The following is a 15,053-nucleotide window of genomic DNA, read 5'->3' as shown; positions in this document are numbered from 1 at the left end:
TGAAGAGTCCAGTCCAAAATGGGTCCAAAAGTCTACAACACGGCGTATTCCCAGGTGGTCACCCAGCCAGGTACTGACGCCGCCCAACAGGACTTGACTTCGGTGATCGGACGAGAAACCGGTACGTTCCCTGTGGTGTGGTCGTAGACGAAAGAAACAACTCAAACCTTGCCCAATTGCTTGGACTCTCTTTAAGTCTCTTAGAAGGAAGGCCTTTAATTGCTGTTGTGATGAATTTCCAATTACGTCTCGGCTACTTAACCCAGAGATTCCAAAGCCAGCTAAGACTTCAAATCACAAAAGGGCGATTCTCCAATGGTCAGTCATCAAAGCCACATTCAAGAGATTGCCTCCAGTGTGCTGCTCAGTGTTGCAGTGCTGTAATCAAACAAGAAAATCTTCTAATATGCTGTCAACTTGCTGGAAAAATAATTCAAAAAAAAAAAGACAACATTTTGAAAACAGAGGGATCAATGATGTGGAGGCGTATGGAAATCTTCTCTGAAGAGTCCAGTCCCAAAATGGGTCCAAAAGTCTACAACACGGCGTATTCCCAGGTGGTCACCCAGCCAGGTACTGACGCCGCCCAACAGGACTTGACTTCGGTGATCGGACGAGAACCGGTACGTTCCCTGTGGTGTGGTCGTAGACGAAAGAAACAACTCAAACCTTGCCCAATTGCTTGGACTCTCTTTTAAGTCTCTTAGAAGGAAGGCCTTTAATTGCTGTTGTGATGAATTTCCAATTACGTCTCGGCTACTTAACCCAGAGATTCCAAAGCCAGCTAAGACTTCAAATCACAAAAGGGCGATTCTCCAATGGTCAGTCATCAAAGCCACATTCAAGAGATTGCCTCCAGTGTGCTGCTCAGTGTTGCAGTGCTGTAATCAAACAAGAAAATCTTCTAATATGCTGTCAACTTGCTGGAAAAATAATTCAAAAAAAAAAAAGACAACATTTTGAAAACAGAGGGATCAATGATGTGGAGGCGTATGGAAATCTTCTCTGAAGAGTCCAGTCCCAAAATGGGTCCAAAAGTCTACAACACGGCGTATTCCCAGGTGGTCACCCAGCCAGGTACTGACGCCGCCCAACAGGACTTGACTTCGGTGATCGGACGAGAACCGGTACGTTCCCTGTGGTGTGGTCGTAGACGAAAGAAACAACTCAAACCTTGCCCAATTGCTTGGACTCTCTTTTAAGTCTCTTAGAAGGAAGGCCTTTAATTGCTGTTGTGATGAATTTCCAATTACGTCTCGGCTACTTAACCCAGAGATTCCAAAGCCAGCTAAGACTTCAAATCACAAAAGGGCGATTCTCCAATGGTCAGTCATCAAAGCCACATTCAAGAGATTGCCTCCAGTGTGCTGCTCAGTGTTGCAGTGCTGTAATCAAACAAGAAAATCTTCTAATATGCTGTCAACTTGCTGGAAAAATAATTCAAAAAAAAAAAGACAACATTTTGAAAACAGAGGGATCAATGATGTGGAGGCGTATGGAAATCTTCTCTGAAGAGTCCAGTCCCAAAATGGGTCCAAAAGTCTACAACACGGCGTATTCCCAGGTGGTCACCCAGCCAGGTACTGACGCCGCCCAACAGGACTTGACTTCGGTGATCGGACGAGAACCGGTACGTTCCCTGTGGTGTGGTCGTAGACGAAAGAAACAACTCAAACCTTGCCCAATTGCTTGGACTCTCTTTTAAGTCTCTTAGAAGGAAGGCCTTTAATTGCTGTTGTGATGAATTTCCAATTACGTCTCGGCTACTTAACCCAGAGATTCCAAAGCCAGCTAAGACTTCAAATCACAAAAGGGCGATTCTCCAATGGTCAGTCATCAAAGCCACATTCAAGAGATTGCCTCCAGTGTGCTGCTCAGTGTTGCAGTGCTGTAATCAAACAAGAAAATCTTCTAATATGCTGTCAACTTGCTGGAAAAATAATTCAAAAAAAAAAAGACAACATTTTGAAAACAGAGGGATCAATGATGTGGAGGCGTATGGAAATCTTCTCTGAAGAGTCCAGTCCCAAAATGGGTCCAAAAGTCTACAACACGGCGTATTCCCAGGTGGTCACCCAGCCAGGTACTGACGCCGCCCAACAGGACTTGACTTCGGTGATCGGACGAGAACCGGTACGTTCCCTGTGGTGTGGTCGTAGACGAAAGAAACAACTCAAACCTTGCCCAATTGCTTGGACTCTCTTTTAAGTCTCTTAGAAGGAAGGCCTTTAATTGCTGTTGTGATGAATTTCCAATTACGTCTCGGCTACTTAACCCAGAGATTCCAAAGCCAGCTAAGACTTCAAATCACAAAAGGGCGATTCTCCAATGGTCAGTCATCAAAGCCACATTCAAGAGATTGCCTCCAGTGTGCTGCTCAGTGTTGCAGTGCTGTAATCAAACAAGAAAATCTTCTAATATGCTGTCAACTTGCTGGAAAAATAATTCAAAAAAAAAAAGACAACATTTTGAAAACAGAGGGATCAATGATGTGGAGGCGTATGGAAATCTTCTCTGAAGAGTCCAGTCCCAAAATGGGTCCAAAAGTCTACAACACGGCGTATTCCCAGGTGGTCACCCAGCCAGGTACTGACGCCGCCCAACAGGACTTGACTTCGGTGATCGGACGAGAACCGGTACGTTCCCTGTGGTGTGGTCGTAGACGAAAGAAACAACTCAAACCTTGCCCAATTGCTTGGACTCTCTTTTAAGTCTCTTAGAAGGAAGGCCTTTAATTGCTGTTGTGATGAATTTCCAATTACGTCTCGGCTACTTAACCCAGAGATTCCAAAGCCAGCTAAGACTTCAAATCACAAAAGGGCGATTCTCCAATGGTCAGTCATCAAAGCCACATTCAAGAGATTGCCTCCAGTGTGCTGCTCAGTGTTGCAGTGCTGTAATCAAACAAGAAAATCTTCTAATATGCTGTCAACTTGCTGGAAAAATAATTCAAAAAAAAAAAGACAACATTTTGAAAACAGAGGGATCAATGATGTGGAGGCGTATGGAAATCTTCTCTGAAGAGTCCAGTCCCAAAATGGGTCCAAAAGTCTACAACACGGCGTATTCCCAGGTGGTCACCCAGCCAGGTACTGACGCCGCCCAACAGGACTTGACTTCGGTGATCGGACGAGAACCGGTACGTTCCCTGTGGTGTGGTCGTAGACGAAAGAAACAACTCAAACCTTGCCCAATTGCTTGGACTCTCTTTTAAGTCTCTTAGAAGGAAGGCCTTTAATTGCTGTTGTGATGAATTTCCAATTACGTCTCGGGCTACTTAACCCAGAGATTCCAAAGCCAGCTAAGACTTCAAATCACAAAAGGGCGATTCTCCAATGGTCAGTCATCAAAGCCACATTCAAGAGATTGCCTCCAGTGTGCTGCTCAGTGTTGCAGTGCTGTAATCAAACAAGAAAATCTTCTAATATGCTGTCAACTTGCTGGAAAAATAATTCAAAAAAAAAAAAGACAACATTTTGAAAACAGAGGGATCAATGATGTGGAGGCGTATGGAAATCTTCTCTGAAGAGTCCAGTCCCAAAATGGGTCCAAAAGTCTACAACACGGCGTATTCCCAGGTGGTCACCCAGCCAGGTACTGACGCCGCCCAACAGGACTTGACTTCGGTGATCGGACGAGAACCGGTACGTTCCCTGTGGTGTGGTCGTAGACGAAAGAAACAACTCAAACCTTGCCCAATTGCTTGGACTCTCTTTTAAGTCTCTTAGAAGGAAGGCCTTTAATTGCTGTTGTGATGAATTTCCAATTACGTCTCGGCTACTTAACCCAGAGATTCCAAAGCCAGCTAAGACTTCAAATCACAAAAGGGCGATTCTCCAATGGTCAGTCATCAAAGCCACATTCAAGAGATTGCCTCCAGTGTGCTGCTCAGTGTTGCAGTGCTGTAATCAAACAAGAAAATCTTCTAATATGCTGTCAACTTGCTGGAAAAATAATTCAAAAAAAAAAAAGACAACATTTTGAAAACAGAGGGATCAATGATGTGGAGGCGTATGGAAATCTTCTCTGAAGAGTCCAGTCCAAAATGGGTCCAAAAGTCTACAACACGGCGTATTCCCAGGTGGTCACCCAGCCAGGTACTGACGCCGCCCAACAGGACTTGACTTCGGTGATCGGACGAGAACCGGTACGTTCCCTGTGGTGTGGTCGTAGACGAAAGAAACAACTCAAACCTTGCCCAATTGCTTGGACTCTCTTTTAAGTCTCTTAGAAGGAAGGCCTTTAATTGCTGTTGTGATGAATTTCCAATTACGTCTCGGCTACTTAACCCAGAGATTCCAAAGCCAGCTAAGACTTCAAATCACAAAAGGGCGATTCTCCAATGGTCAGTCATCAAAGCCACATTCAAGAGATTGCCTCCAGTGTGCTGCTCAGTGTTGCAGTGCTGTAATCAAACAAGAAAATCTTCTAATATGCTGTCAACTTGCTGGAAAAATAATTCAAAAAAAAAAAAGACAACATTTTGAAAACAGAGGGATCAATGATGTGGAGGCGTATGGAAATCTTCTCTGAAGAGTCCAGTCCCAAAATGGGTCCAAAAGTCTACAACACGGCGTATTCCCAGGTGGTCACCCAGCCAGGTACTGACGCCGCCCAACAGGACTTGACTTCGGTGATCGGACGAGAACCGGTACGTTCCCTGTGGTGTGGTCGTAGACGAAAGAAACAACTCAAACCTTGCCCAATTGCTTGGACTCTCTTTTAAGTCTCTTAGAAGGAAGGCCTTTAATTGCTGTTGTGATGAATTTCCAATTACGTCTCGGCTACTTAACCCAGAGATTCCAAAGCCAGCTAAGACTTCAAATCACAAAAGGGCGATTCTCCAATGGTCAGTCATCAAAGCCACATTCAAGAGATTGCCTCCAGTGTGCTGCTCAGTGTTGCAGTGCTGTAATCAAACAAGAAAATCTTCTAATATGCTGTCAACTTGCTGGAAAAATAATTCAAAAAAAAAAAAGACAACATTTTGAAAACAGAGGGATCAATGATGTGGAGGCGTATGGAAATCTTCTCTGAAGAGTCCAGTCCCAAAATGGGTCCAAAAGTCTACAACACGGCGTATTCCCAGGTGGTCACCCAGCCAGGTACTGACGCCGCCCAACAGGACTTGACTTCGGTGATCGGACGAGAACCGGTACGTTCCCTGTGGTGTGGTCGTAGACGAAAGAAACAACTCAAACCTTGCCCAATTGCTTGGACTCTCTTTTAAGTCTCTTAGAAGGAAGGCCTTTAATTGCTGTTGTGATGAATTTCCAATTACGTCTCGGCTACTTAACCCAGAGATTCCAAAGCCAGCTAAGACTTCAAATCACAAAAGGGCGATTCTCCAATGGTCAGTCATCAAAGCCACATTCAAGAGATTGCCTCCAGTGTGCTGCTCAGTGTTGCAGTGCTGTAATCAAACAAGAAAATCTTCTAATATGCTGTCAACTTGCTGGAAAAATAATTCAAAAAAAAAAAAAGACAACATTTTGAAAACAGAGGGATCAATGATGTGGAGGCGTATGGAAATCTTCTCTGAAGAGTCCAGTCCCAAAATGGGTCCAAAAGTCTACAACACGGCGTATTCCCAGGTGGTCACCCAGCCAGGTACTGACGCCGCCCAACAGGACTTGACTTCGGTGATCGGACGAGAACCGGTACGTTCCCTGTGGTGTGGTCGTAGACGAAAGAAACAACTCAAACCTTGCCCAATTGCTTGGACTCTCTTTTAAGTCTCTTAGAAGGAAGGCCTTTAATTGCTGTTGTGATGAATTTCCAATTACGTCTCGGCTACTTAACCCAGAGATTCCAAAGCCAGCTAAGACTTCAAATCACAAAAGGGCGATTCTCCAATGGTCAGTCATCAAAGCCACATTCAAGAGATTGCCTCCAGTGTGCTGCTCAGTGTTGCAGTGCTGTAATCAAACAAGAAAATCTTCTAATATGCTGTCAACTTGCTGGAAAAATAATTCAAAAAAAAAAAAGACAACATTTTGAAAACAGAGGGATCAATGATGTGGAGGCGTATGGAAATCTTCTCTGAAGAGTCCAGTCCCAAAATGGGTCCAAAAGTCTACAACACGGCGTATTCCCAGGTGGTCACCCAGCCAGGTACTGACGCCGCCCAACAGGACTTGACTTCGGTGATCGGACGAGAACCGGTACGTTCCCTGTGGTGTGGTCGTAGACGAAAGAAACAACTCAAACCTTGCCCAATTGCTTGGACTCTCTTTTAAGTCTCTTAGAAGGAAGGCCTTTAATTGCTGTTGTGATGAATTTCCAATTACGTCTCGGCTACTTAACCCAGAGATTCCAAAGCCAGCTAAGACTTCAAATCACAAAAGGGCGATTCTCCAATGGTCAGTCATCAAAGCCACATTCAAGAGATTGCCTCCAGTGTGCTGCTCAGTGTTGCAGTGCTGTAATCAAACAAGAAAATCTTCTAATATGCTGTCAACTTGCTGGAAAAATAATTCAAAAAAAAAAAGACAACATTTTGAAAACAGAGGGATCAATGATGTGGAGGCGTATGGAAATCTTCTCTGAAGAGTCCAGTCCCAAAATGGGTCCAAAAGTCTACAACACGGCGTATTCCCAGGTGGTCACCCAGCCAGGTACTGACGCCGCCCAACAGGACTTGACTTCGGTGATCGGACGAGAACCGGTACGTTCCCTGTGGTGTGGTCGTAGACGAAAGAAACAACTCAAACCTTGCCCAATTGCTTGGACTCTCTTTTAAGTCTCTTAGAAGGAAGGCCTTTAATTGCTGTTGTGATGAATTTCCAATTACGTCTCGGCTACTTAACCCAGAGATTCCAAAGCCAGCTAAGACTTCAAATCACAAAAGGGCGATTCTCCAATGGTCAGTCATCAAAGCCACATTCAAGAGATTGCCTCCAGTGTGCTGCTCAGTGTTGCAGTGCTGTAATCAAACAAGAAAATCTTCTAATATGCTGTCAACTTGCTGGAAAAATAATTCAAAAAAAAAAAAGACAACATTTTGAAAACAGAGGGATCAATGATGTGGAGGCGTATGGAAATCTTCTCTGAAGAGTCCAGTCCCAAAATGGGTCCAAAAGTCTACAACACGGCGTATTCCCAGGTGGTCACCCAGCCAGGTACTGACGCCGCCCAACAGGACTTGACTTCGGTGATCGGACGAGAACCGGTACGTTCCCTGTGGTGTGGTCGTAGACGAAAGAAACAACTCAAACCTTGCCCAATTGCTTGGACTCTCTTTTAAGTCTCTTAGAAGGAAGGCCTTTAATTGCTGTTGTGATGAATTTCCAATTACGTCTCGGCTACTTAACCCAGAGATTCCAAAGCCAGCTAAGACTTCAAATCACAAAAGGGCGATTCTCCAATGGTCAGTCATCAAAGCCACATTCAAGAGATTGCCTCCAGTGTGCTGCTCAGTGTTGCAGTGCTGTAATCAAACAAGAAAATCTTCTAATATGCTGTCAACTTGCTGGAAAAATAATTCAAAAAAAAAAAGACAACATTTTGAAAACAGAGGGATCAATGATGTGGAGGCGTATGGAAATCTTCTCTGAAGAGTCCAGTCCCAAAATGGGTCCAAAAGTCTACAACACGGCGTATTCCCAGGTGGTCACCCAGCCAGGTACTGACGCCGCCCAACAGGACTTGACTTCGGTGATCGGACGAGAACCGGTACGTTCCCTGTGGTGTGGTCGTAGACGAAAGAAACAACTCAAACCTTGCCCAATTGCTTGGACTCTCTTTTAAGTCTCTTAGAAGGAAGGCCTTTAATTGCTGTTGTGATGAATTTCCAATTACGTCTCGGCTACTTAACCCAGAGATTCCAAAGCCAGCTAAGACTTCAAATCACAAAAGGGCGATTCTCCAATGGTCAGTCATCAAAGCCACATTCAAGAGATTGCCTCCAGTGTGCTGCTCAGTGTTGCAGTGCTGTAATCAAACAAGAAAATCTTCTAATATGCTGTCAACTTGCTGGAAAAATAATTCAAAAAAAAAAAGACAACATTTTGAAAACAGAGGGATCAATGATGTGGAGGCGTATGGAAATCTTCTCTGAAGAGTCCAGTCCCAAAATGGGTCCAAAAGTCTACAACACGGCGTATTCCCAGGTGGTCACCCAGCCAGGTACTGACGCCGCCCAACAGGACTTGACTTCGGTGATCGGACGAGAACCGGTACGTTCCCTGTGGTGTGGTCGTAGACGAAAGAAACAACTCAAACCTTGCCCAATTGCTTGGACTCTCTTTTAAGTCTCTTAGAAGGAAGGCCTTTAATTGCTGTTGTGATGAATTTCCAATTACGTCTCGGCTACTTAACCCAGAGATTCCAAAGCCAGCTAAGACTTCAAATCACAAAAGGGCGATTCTCCAATGGTCAGTCATCAAAGCCACATTCAAGAGATTGCCTCCAGTGTGCTGCTCAGTGTTGCAGTGCTGTAATCAAACAAGAAAATCTTCTAATATGCTGTCAACTTGCTGGAAAAATAATTCAAAAAAAAAAAGACAACATTTTGAAAACAGAGGGATCAATGATGTGGAGGCGTATGGAAATCTTCTCTGAAGAGTCCAGTCCCAAAATGGGTCCAAAAGTCTACAACACGGCGTATTCCCAGGTGGTCACCCAGCCAGGTACTGACGCCGCCCAACAGGACTTGACTTCGGTGATCGGACGAGAACCGGTACGTTCCCTGTGGTGTGGTCGTAGACGAAAGAAACAACTCAAACCTTGCCCAATTGCTTGGACTCTCTTTTAAGTCTCTTAGAAGGAAGGCCTTTAATTGCTGTTGTGATGAATTTCCAATTACGTCTCGGCTACTTAACCCAGAGATTCCAAAGCCAGCTAAGACTTCAAATCACAAAAGGGCGATTCTCCAATGGTCAGTCATCAAAGCCACATTCAAGAGATTGCCTCCAGTGTGCTGCTCAGTGTTGCAGTGCTGTAATCAAACAAGAAAATCTTCTAATATGCTGTCAACTTGCTGGAAAAATAATTCAAAAAAAAAAAAGACAACATTTTGAAAACAGAGGGATCAATGATGTGGAGGCGTATGGAAATCTTCTCTGAAGAGTCCAGTCCCAAAATGGGTCCAAAAGTCTACAACACGGCGTATTCCCAGGTGGTCACCCAGCCAGGTACTGACGCCGCCCAACAGGACTTGACTTCGGTGATCGGACGAGAACCGGTACGTTCCCTGTGGTGTGGTCGTAGACGAAAGAAACAACTCAAACCTTGCCCAATTGCTTGGACTCTCTTTTAAGTCTCTTAGAAGGAAGGCCTTTAATTGCTGTTGTGATGAATTTCCAATTACGTCTCGGCTACTTAACCCAGAGATTCCAAAGCCAGCTAAGACTTCAAATCACAAAAGGGCGATTCTCCAATGGTCAGTCATCAAAGCCACATTCAAGAGATTGCCTCCAGTGTGCTGCTCAGTGTTGCAGTGCTGTAATCAAACAAGAAAATCTTCTAATATGCTGTCAACTTGCTGGAAAAATAATTCAAAAAAAAAAAAGACAACATTTTGAAAACAGAGGGATCAATGATGTGGAGGCGTATGGAAATCTTCTCTGAAGAGTCCAGTCCCAAAATGGGTCCAAAAGTCTACAACACGGCGTATTCCCAGGTGGTCACCCAGCCAGGTACTGACGCCGCCCAACAGGACTTGACTTCGGTGATCGGACGAGAACCGGTACGTTCCCTGTGGTGTGGTCGTAGACGAAAGAAACAACTCAAACCTTGCCCAATTGCTTGGACTCTCTTTTAAGTCTCTTAGAAGGAAGGCCTTTAATTGCTGTTGTGATGAATTTCCAATTACGTCTCGGCTACTTAACCCAGAGATTCCAAAGCCAGCTAAGACTTCAAATCACAAAAGGGCGATTCTCCAATGGTCAGTCATCAAAGCCACATTCAAGAGATTGCCTCCAGTGTGCTGCTCAGTGTTGCAGTGCTGTAATCAAACAAGAAAATCTTCTAATATGCTGTCAACTTGCTGGAAAAATAATTCAAAAAAAAAAAAGACAACATTTTGAAAACAGAGGGATCAATGATGTGGAGGCGTATGGAAATCTTCTCTGAAGAGTCCAGTCCCAAAATGGGTCCAAAAGTCTACAACACGGCGTATTCCCAGGTGGTCACCCAGCCAGGTACTGACGCCGCCCAACAGGACTTGACTTCGGTGATCGGACGAGAACCGGTACGTTCCCTGTGGTGTGGTCGTAGACGAAAGAAACAACTCAAACCTTGCCCAATTGCTTGGACTCTCTTTTAAGTCTCTTAGAAGGAAGGCCTTTAATTGCTGTTGTGATGAATTTCCAATTACGTCTCGGCTACTTAACCCAGAGATTCCAAAGCCAGCTAAGACTTCAAATCACAAAAGGGCGATTCTCCAATGGTCAGTCATCAAAGCCACATTCAAGAGATTGCCTCCAGTGTGCTGCTCAGTGTTGCAGTGCTGTAATCAAACAAGAAAATCTTCTAATATGCTGTCAACTTGCTGGAAAAATAATTCAAAAAAAAAAAGACAACATTTTGAAAACAGAGGGATCAATGATGTGGAGGCGTATGGAAATCTTCTCTGAAGAGTCCAGTCCCAAAATGGGTCCAAAAGTCTACAACACGGCGTATTCCCAGGTGGTCACCCAGCCAGGTACTGACGCCGCCCAACAGGACTTGACTTCGGTGATCGGACGAGAACCGGTACGTTCCCTGTGGTGTGGTCGTAGACGAAAGAAACAACTCAAACCTTGCCCAATTGCTTGGACTCTCTTTTAAGTCTCTTAGAAGGAAGGCCTTTAATTGCTGTTGTGATGAATTTCCAATTACGTCTCGGCTACTTAACCCAGAGATTCCAAAGCCAGCTAAGACTTCAAATCACAAAAGGGCGATTCTCCAATGGTCAGTCATCAAAGCCACATTCAAGAGATTGCCTCCAGTGTGCTGCTCAGTGTTGCAGTGCTGTAATCAAACAAGAAAATCTTCTAATATGCTGTCAACTTGCTGGAAAAATAATTCAAAAAAAAAAAGACAACATTTTGAAAACAGAGGGATCAATGATGTGGAGGCGTATGGAAATCTTCTCTGAAGAGTCCAGTCCCAAAATGGGTCCAAAAGTCTACAACACGGCGTATTCCCAGGTGGTCACCCAGCCAGGTACTGACGCCGCCCAACAGGACTTGACTTCGGTGATCGGACGAGAACCGGTACGTTCCCTGTGGTGTGGTCGTAGACGAAAGAAACAACTCAAACCTTGCCCAATTGCTTGGACTCTCTTTTAAGTCTCTTAGAAGGAAGGCCTTTAATTGCTGTTGTGATGAATTTCCAATTACGTCTCGGCTACTTAACCCAGAGATTCCAAAGCCAGCTAAGACTTCAAATCACAAAAGGGCGATTCTCCAATGGTCAGTCATCAAAGCCACATTCAAGAGATTGCCTCCAGTGTGCTGCTCAGTGTTGCAGTGCTGTAATCAAACAAGAAAATCTTCTAATATGCTGTCAACTTGCTGGAAAAATAATTCAAAAAAAAAAAGACAACATTTTGAAAACAGAGGGATCAATGATGTGGAGGCGTATGGAAATCTTCTCTGAAGAGTCCAGTCCCAAAATGGGTCCAAAAGTCTACAACACGGCGTATTCCCAGGTGGTCACCCAGCCAGGTACTGACGCCGCCCAACAGGACTTGACTTCGGTGATCGGACGAGAACCGGTACGTTCCCTGTGGTGTGGTCGTAGACGAAAGAAACAACTCAAACCTTGCCCAATTGCTTGGACTCTCTTTTAAGTCTCTTAGAAGGAAGGCCTTTAATTGCTGTTGTGATGAATTTCCAATTACGTCTCGGCTACTTAACCCAGAGATTCCAAAGCCAGCTAAGACTTCAAATCACAAAAGGGCGATTCTCCAATGGTCAGTCATCAAAGCCACATTCAAGAGATTGCCTCCAGTGTGCTGCTCAGTGTTGCAGTGCTGTAATCAAACAAGAAAATCTTCTAATATGCTGTCAACTTGCTGGAAAAATAATTCAAAAAAAAAAAGACAACATTTTGAAAACAGAGGGATCAATGATGTGGAGGCGTATGGAAATCTTCTCTGAAGAGTCCAGTCCCAAAATGGGTCCAAAAGTCTACAACACGGCGTATTCCCAGGTGGTCACCCAGCCAGGTACTGACGCCGCCCAACAGGACTTGACTTCGGTGATCGGACGAGAACCGGTACGTTCCCTGTGGTGTGGTCGTAGACGAAAGAAACAACTCAAACCTTGCCCAATTGCTTGGACTCTCTTTTAAGTCTCTTAGAAGGAAGGCCTTTAATTGCTGTTGTGATGAATTTCCAATTACGTCTCGGCTACTTAACCCAGAGATTCCAAAGCCAGCTAAGACTTCAAATCACAAAAGGGCGATTCTCCAATGGTCAGTCATCAAAGCCACATTCAAGAGATTGCCTCCAGTGTGCTGCTCAGTGTTGCAGTGCTGTAATCAAACAAGAAAATCTTCTAATATGCTGTCAACTTGCTGGAAAAATAATTCAAAAAAAAAAAGACAACATTTTGAAAACAGAGGGATCAATGATGTGGAGGCGTATGGAAATCTTCTCTGAAGAGTCCAGTCCCAAAATGGGTCCAAAAGTCTACAACACGGCGTATTCCCAGGTGGTCACCCAGCCAGGTACTGACGCCGCCCAACAGGACTTGACTTCGGTGATCGGACGAGAACCGGTACGTTCCCTGTGGTGTGGTCGTAGACGAAAGAAACAACTCAAACCTTGCCCAATTGCTTGGACTCTCTTTTAAGTCTCTTAGAAGGAAGGCCTTTAATTGCTGTTGTGATGAATTTCCAATTACGTCTCGGCTACTTAACCCAGAGATTCCAAAGCCAGCTAAGACTTCAAATCACAAAAGGGCGATTCTCCAATGGTCAGTCATCAAAGCCACATTCAAGAGATTGCCTCCAGTGTGCTGCTCAGTGTTGCAGTGCTGTAATCAAACAAGAAAATCTTCTAATATGCTGTCAACTTGCTGGAAAAATAATTCAAAAAAAAAAAAGACAACATTTTGAAAACAGAGGGATCAATGATGTGGAGGCGTATGGAAATCTTCTCTGAAGAGTCCAGTCCCAAAATGGGTCCAAAAGTCTACAACACGGCGTATTCCCAGGTGGTCACCCAGCCAGGTACTGACGCCGCCCAACAGGACTTGACTTCGGTGATCGGACGAGAACCGGTACGTTCCCTGTGGTGTGGTCGTAGACGAAAGAAACAACTCAAACCTTGCCCAATTGCTTGGACTCTCTTTTAAGTCTCTTAGAAGGAAGGCCTTTAATTGCTGTTGTGATGAATTTCCAATTACGTCTCGGCTACTTAACCCAGAGATTCCAAAGCCAGCTAAGACTTCAAATCACAAAAGGGCGATTCTCCAATGGTCAGTCATCAAAGCCACATTCAAGAGATTGCCTCCAGTGTGCTGCTCAGTGTTGCAGTGCTGTAATCAAACAAGAAAATCTTCTAATATGCTGTCAACTTGCTGGAAAAATAATTCAAAAAAAAAAAAGACAACATTTTGAAAACAGAGGGATCAATGATGTGGAGGCGTATGGAAATCTTCTCTGAAGAGTCCAGTCCCAAAATGGGTCCAAAAGTCTACAACACGGCGTATTCCCAGGTGGTCACCCAGCCAGGTACTGACGCCGCCCAACAGGACTTGACTTCGGTGATCGGACGAGAACCGGTACGTTCCCTGTGGTGTGGTCGTAGACGAAAGAAACAACTCAAACCTTGCCCAATTGCTTGGACTCTCTTTTAAGTCTCTTAGAAGGAAGGCCTTTAATTGCTGTTGTGATGAATTTCCAATTACGTCTCGGCTACTTAACCCAGAGATTCCAAAGCCAGCTAAGACTTCAAATCACAAAAGGGCGATTCTCCAATGGTCAGTCATCAAAGCCACATTCAAGAGATTGCCTCCAGTGTGCTGCTCAGTGTTGCAGTGCTGTAATCAAACAAGAAAATCTTCTAATATGCTGTCAACTTGCTGGAAAAATAATTCAAAAAAAAAAAAAGACAACATTTTGAAAACAGAGGGATCAATGATGTGGAGGCGTATGGAAATCTTCTCTGAAGAGTCCAGTCCCAAAATGGGTCCAAAAGTCTACAACACGGCGTATTCCCAGGTGGTCACCCAGCCAGGTACTGACGCCGCCCAACAGGACTTGACTTCGGTGATCGGACGAGAACCGGTACGTTCCCTGTGGTGTGGTCGTAGACGAAAGAAACAACTCAAACCTTGCCCAATTGCTTGGACTCTCTTTTAAGTCTCTTAGAAGGAAGGCCTTTAATTGCTGTTGTGATGAATTTCCAATTACGTCTCGGCTACTTAACCCAGAGATTCCAAAGCCAGCTAAGACTTCAAATCACAAAAGGGCGATTCTCCAATGGTCAGTCATCAAAGCCACATTCAACAGATTGCCTCCAGTGTGCTGCTCAGTGTTGCAGTGCTGTAATCAAACAAGAAAATCTTCTAATATGCTGTCAACTTGCTGGAAAAATAATTCAAAAAAAAAAAAGACAACATTTTGAAAACAGAGGGATCAATGATGTGGAGGCGTATGGAAATCTTCTCTGAAGAGTCCAGTCCCAAAATGGGTCCAAAAGTCTACAACACGGCGTATTCCCAGGTGGTCACCCAGCCAGGTACTGACGCCGCCCAACAGGACTTGACTTCGGTGATCGGACGAGAACCGGTACGTTCCCTGTGGTGTGGTCGTAGACGAAAGAAACAACTCAAACCTTGCCCAATTGCTTGGACTCTCTTTTAAGTCTCTTAGAAGGAAGGCCTTTAATTGCTGTTGTGATGAATTTCCAATTACGTCTCGGCTACTTAACCCAGAGATTCCAAAGCCAGCTAAGACTTCAAATCACAAAAGGGCGATTCTCCAATGGTCAGTCATCAAAGCCACATTCAAGAGATTGCCTCCAGTGTGCTGCTCAGTGTTGCAGTGCTGTAATCAAACAAGAAAATCTTCTAATATGCTGTCAACTTGCTGGAAAAATAATTCAAAAAAAAAAAAAG

At 44.5% G+C, this 15,053-nt stretch overlaps 30 non-coding genes across 30 annotated transcripts; all 30 read right to left on the bottom strand.

Annotated features, from left to right (window-relative positions):
- Positions 1 to 29: 29 nt before the first annotated feature.
- LOC145461618 (5S ribosomal RNA) lies at positions 30 to 149 on the bottom strand. Its single transcript, XR_014040745.1, has one exon. It is a non-coding gene; the product is annotated as a 5S ribosomal RNA (ribosomal RNA).
- Positions 150 to 532: 383 nt separating this feature from the next.
- Positions 533 to 651, bottom strand: LOC145460795 (5S ribosomal RNA). Its single transcript, XR_014039960.1, has one exon. It is a non-coding gene; the product is annotated as a 5S ribosomal RNA (ribosomal RNA).
- A 385-nt stretch (positions 652 to 1,036) lies between these two features.
- On the bottom strand, positions 1,037 to 1,155 carry LOC145460794 (5S ribosomal RNA). Its single transcript, XR_014039959.1, has one exon. It is a non-coding gene; the product is annotated as a 5S ribosomal RNA (ribosomal RNA).
- Positions 1,156 to 1,539: 384 nt separating this feature from the next.
- LOC145460793 (5S ribosomal RNA) lies at positions 1,540 to 1,658 on the bottom strand. Its single transcript, XR_014039958.1, has one exon. It is a non-coding gene; the product is annotated as a 5S ribosomal RNA (ribosomal RNA).
- A 384-nt stretch (positions 1,659 to 2,042) lies between these two features.
- On the bottom strand, positions 2,043 to 2,161 carry LOC145460791 (5S ribosomal RNA). The gene has a single exon (XR_014039956.1). It is a non-coding gene; the product is annotated as a 5S ribosomal RNA (ribosomal RNA).
- Positions 2,162 to 2,545: 384 nt separating this feature from the next.
- LOC145460790 (5S ribosomal RNA) lies at positions 2,546 to 2,664 on the bottom strand. The gene has a single exon (XR_014039955.1). It is a non-coding gene; the product is annotated as a 5S ribosomal RNA (ribosomal RNA).
- A 384-nt stretch (positions 2,665 to 3,048) lies between these two features.
- LOC145460789 (5S ribosomal RNA) lies at positions 3,049 to 3,167 on the bottom strand. Its single transcript, XR_014039954.1, has one exon. It is a non-coding gene; the product is annotated as a 5S ribosomal RNA (ribosomal RNA).
- Positions 3,168 to 3,553: 386 nt separating this feature from the next.
- LOC145460788 (5S ribosomal RNA) lies at positions 3,554 to 3,672 on the bottom strand. Its single transcript, XR_014039953.1, has one exon. It is a non-coding gene; the product is annotated as a 5S ribosomal RNA (ribosomal RNA).
- Positions 3,673 to 4,056: 384 nt separating this feature from the next.
- LOC145460787 (5S ribosomal RNA) lies at positions 4,057 to 4,175 on the bottom strand. The gene has a single exon (XR_014039952.1). It is a non-coding gene; the product is annotated as a 5S ribosomal RNA (ribosomal RNA).
- Positions 4,176 to 4,560: 385 nt separating this feature from the next.
- On the bottom strand, positions 4,561 to 4,679 carry LOC145460786 (5S ribosomal RNA). Its single transcript, XR_014039951.1, has one exon. It is a non-coding gene; the product is annotated as a 5S ribosomal RNA (ribosomal RNA).
- A 385-nt stretch (positions 4,680 to 5,064) lies between these two features.
- Positions 5,065 to 5,183, bottom strand: LOC145460785 (5S ribosomal RNA). Its single transcript, XR_014039950.1, has one exon. It is a non-coding gene; the product is annotated as a 5S ribosomal RNA (ribosomal RNA).
- A 386-nt stretch (positions 5,184 to 5,569) lies between these two features.
- LOC145460784 (5S ribosomal RNA) lies at positions 5,570 to 5,688 on the bottom strand. The gene has a single exon (XR_014039949.1). It is a non-coding gene; the product is annotated as a 5S ribosomal RNA (ribosomal RNA).
- Positions 5,689 to 6,073: 385 nt separating this feature from the next.
- On the bottom strand, positions 6,074 to 6,192 carry LOC145460783 (5S ribosomal RNA). The gene has a single exon (XR_014039948.1). It is a non-coding gene; the product is annotated as a 5S ribosomal RNA (ribosomal RNA).
- A 384-nt stretch (positions 6,193 to 6,576) lies between these two features.
- On the bottom strand, positions 6,577 to 6,695 carry LOC145460782 (5S ribosomal RNA). The gene has a single exon (XR_014039947.1). It is a non-coding gene; the product is annotated as a 5S ribosomal RNA (ribosomal RNA).
- Positions 6,696 to 7,080: 385 nt separating this feature from the next.
- LOC145460779 (5S ribosomal RNA) lies at positions 7,081 to 7,199 on the bottom strand. Its single transcript, XR_014039945.1, has one exon. It is a non-coding gene; the product is annotated as a 5S ribosomal RNA (ribosomal RNA).
- A 384-nt stretch (positions 7,200 to 7,583) lies between these two features.
- Positions 7,584 to 7,702, bottom strand: LOC145460778 (5S ribosomal RNA). The gene has a single exon (XR_014039944.1). It is a non-coding gene; the product is annotated as a 5S ribosomal RNA (ribosomal RNA).
- A 384-nt stretch (positions 7,703 to 8,086) lies between these two features.
- Positions 8,087 to 8,205, bottom strand: LOC145460777 (5S ribosomal RNA). The gene has a single exon (XR_014039943.1). It is a non-coding gene; the product is annotated as a 5S ribosomal RNA (ribosomal RNA).
- A 384-nt stretch (positions 8,206 to 8,589) lies between these two features.
- On the bottom strand, positions 8,590 to 8,708 carry LOC145460776 (5S ribosomal RNA). Its single transcript, XR_014039942.1, has one exon. It is a non-coding gene; the product is annotated as a 5S ribosomal RNA (ribosomal RNA).
- Positions 8,709 to 9,093: 385 nt separating this feature from the next.
- On the bottom strand, positions 9,094 to 9,212 carry LOC145460775 (5S ribosomal RNA). Its single transcript, XR_014039941.1, has one exon. It is a non-coding gene; the product is annotated as a 5S ribosomal RNA (ribosomal RNA).
- A 385-nt stretch (positions 9,213 to 9,597) lies between these two features.
- Positions 9,598 to 9,716, bottom strand: LOC145460773 (5S ribosomal RNA). The gene has a single exon (XR_014039939.1). It is a non-coding gene; the product is annotated as a 5S ribosomal RNA (ribosomal RNA).
- A 385-nt stretch (positions 9,717 to 10,101) lies between these two features.
- Positions 10,102 to 10,220, bottom strand: LOC145460772 (5S ribosomal RNA). Its single transcript, XR_014039938.1, has one exon. It is a non-coding gene; the product is annotated as a 5S ribosomal RNA (ribosomal RNA).
- A 384-nt stretch (positions 10,221 to 10,604) lies between these two features.
- On the bottom strand, positions 10,605 to 10,723 carry LOC145460771 (5S ribosomal RNA). Its single transcript, XR_014039937.1, has one exon. It is a non-coding gene; the product is annotated as a 5S ribosomal RNA (ribosomal RNA).
- Positions 10,724 to 11,107: 384 nt separating this feature from the next.
- Positions 11,108 to 11,226, bottom strand: LOC145460770 (5S ribosomal RNA). Its single transcript, XR_014039936.1, has one exon. It is a non-coding gene; the product is annotated as a 5S ribosomal RNA (ribosomal RNA).
- A 384-nt stretch (positions 11,227 to 11,610) lies between these two features.
- Positions 11,611 to 11,729, bottom strand: LOC145460769 (5S ribosomal RNA). Its single transcript, XR_014039935.1, has one exon. It is a non-coding gene; the product is annotated as a 5S ribosomal RNA (ribosomal RNA).
- Positions 11,730 to 12,113: 384 nt separating this feature from the next.
- On the bottom strand, positions 12,114 to 12,232 carry LOC145460767 (5S ribosomal RNA). The gene has a single exon (XR_014039933.1). It is a non-coding gene; the product is annotated as a 5S ribosomal RNA (ribosomal RNA).
- A 384-nt stretch (positions 12,233 to 12,616) lies between these two features.
- LOC145460766 (5S ribosomal RNA) lies at positions 12,617 to 12,735 on the bottom strand. Its single transcript, XR_014039932.1, has one exon. It is a non-coding gene; the product is annotated as a 5S ribosomal RNA (ribosomal RNA).
- Positions 12,736 to 13,120: 385 nt separating this feature from the next.
- On the bottom strand, positions 13,121 to 13,239 carry LOC145460765 (5S ribosomal RNA). The gene has a single exon (XR_014039931.1). It is a non-coding gene; the product is annotated as a 5S ribosomal RNA (ribosomal RNA).
- A 385-nt stretch (positions 13,240 to 13,624) lies between these two features.
- Positions 13,625 to 13,743, bottom strand: LOC145460763 (5S ribosomal RNA). Its single transcript, XR_014039930.1, has one exon. It is a non-coding gene; the product is annotated as a 5S ribosomal RNA (ribosomal RNA).
- A 386-nt stretch (positions 13,744 to 14,129) lies between these two features.
- On the bottom strand, positions 14,130 to 14,248 carry LOC145460762 (5S ribosomal RNA). The gene has a single exon (XR_014039929.1). It is a non-coding gene; the product is annotated as a 5S ribosomal RNA (ribosomal RNA).
- Positions 14,249 to 14,633: 385 nt separating this feature from the next.
- On the bottom strand, positions 14,634 to 14,752 carry LOC145460761 (5S ribosomal RNA). Its single transcript, XR_014039928.1, has one exon. It is a non-coding gene; the product is annotated as a 5S ribosomal RNA (ribosomal RNA).
- Between the last annotated feature and the right edge of the window lie 301 nt (positions 14,753 to 15,053).

This window comes from Orbicella franksi, chromosome 11, assembly GCF_964199315.1.
Source record: "Orbicella franksi chromosome 11, jaOrbFran1.1, whole genome shotgun sequence".
Classification (NCBI taxonomy): Eukaryota; Metazoa; Cnidaria; class Anthozoa; order Scleractinia; family Merulinidae; genus Orbicella; species Orbicella franksi.
The sequence above is the reverse complement of the archived record's forward strand: the minus strand, read 5'-3'. Positions and strand labels throughout refer to the sequence as shown.